We start from the raw sequence: 1678 nt of genomic DNA, 5'->3' as shown, positions 1-1678 counted from the left end.
TTGCAACTTTACAGATCTTTATGCACCAAGAGCTTGTAACACTCCAAAGAGAAAGGAAAAATTGTTGATTGTCGGGTATTGTCATATTGTGCCTACACACATTTGCCTGTGGATTACCTGAGTTTATTTAAAGCTGCGGTCCATAAATTCCGTATCTTTGTCGCCATCTCTGGTTGAAACCTGCAATTGCAGTTATTTGCAGAATTATTTTCTTTACATGGGTTGTGCACTGGCACGGCTCCTCAGCACGGATGAATCTAATGTTTTGATGTGCGGCTGTCAGTCACTGCAAAGGTGTGGATATTCACTGCACTTCGGAATCACAGATTCTAGACTACGTCTTTGAAATATGACCCAAATAGGAATCTGGGGCGGTTCTAGGGAGTGGCCAGGGGGGGACAGTACCCCACTGTCAACAAGCTTGGCCCCCCTAAATTTGGAATCATTGGAATCAGCAAGTTTTTTTTTTAGATATATATACTGTACATACATACACACACACACACACACACACACACACACACACACACACAGACAAACAAGTAGATAGAATAGAGAGAATGGAAAGCTCGTGTTAGTTTTTTTTTTTAAATAAAAAAGAAGATAAATATATAATGTAGAAATAAAATAGAATAGAAAGTGCTAGGGTTAGAAAGTTAAATACAAAGTCAGTCGTATTAAAAATATTTTATGGTATGTCACCCGTATCTGGTACTTAAGTGAAAAGATGGATTTTTATGCAAAGTTAATAGATTACACTGTTAGGCTACTTTGCCCATCGCCCATTATAGATCAACTAACATAATCTATAAAGGTGCAAAATTCATTTACTTACACATATTTCAGAATCGAGATATTTCATGATATATTCTGGGAATATTTCGAATAAAAATAAATTAATAACCCTGCTGAAAAAAAAAAACAATAGACAGTATTAGAAAATTTGTATTGGTTTTACTGGAAACTGTATTGGACCCTGTTGGTCTCTACTGGTAATCGGTTGCCTTCTATAGATGGCTTGTTAAAACAAATAAATCCTAATGGAATATGTCCCAAAACAGACTACAGTAAACCATTTTTTAATGGTTAAAAGTTGATGGTTTGTAATGTTTGTAATGGTTATTTGTAGTGGAAACCATTACAATTTTATGTGATGATTTTATTTATTTATTTTTTTTTCAGTAGGGTCATAAGCCTATATCAGTTATACAGTGGTATTGTGGCTGCTGTGTGTCACATGACAAGCATGAGAGCCCCCCCACCCATAGGCGGAAATCCCGAGGGGGGGGTCGGGGGGGACAGGACCCCCCCATCTGAGGGTTGCCCCCCCTAAAAATATGATTAAAAACCATGCTGTATATTGTAAATAACAATGTTTTATACTTTAAAGGGGTTTAACAAATGCAGTTTTCAGGGAGTTTGGAAAAGTCCCAGAAAGAAGTGAGGCGTTCACCACTTCTAAGAGATCTGCTTCTAAACAGTTAAGCACCCTTTTGAAAAAAAAATATGTGGGAAGTGTGTCAAGATAGCAGGTTGACAAGGTGCTGTACTATTTCTTCCAAAATTTTGCTATCAATTTCTCCAAAAGGAGACATAGTATCTTCTTTTTGATATTGCGGTCGAATCTGTCTGACCTCTGCATAACTTGAGGATGTGCTAATCGCCTTCCTGATATTAT

The sequence above is a fragment of the Sinocyclocheilus anshuiensis genome, unplaced genomic scaffold, assembly GCF_001515605.1.
Source record: "Sinocyclocheilus anshuiensis isolate Anshui unplaced genomic scaffold, SAMN03320099.WGS_v1.1 scaffold215, whole genome shotgun sequence".
NCBI classification, from domain to species: Eukaryota; Metazoa; Chordata; class Actinopteri; order Cypriniformes; family Cyprinidae; genus Sinocyclocheilus; species Sinocyclocheilus anshuiensis.
This window is presented reverse-complemented; position numbering follows the sequence as displayed.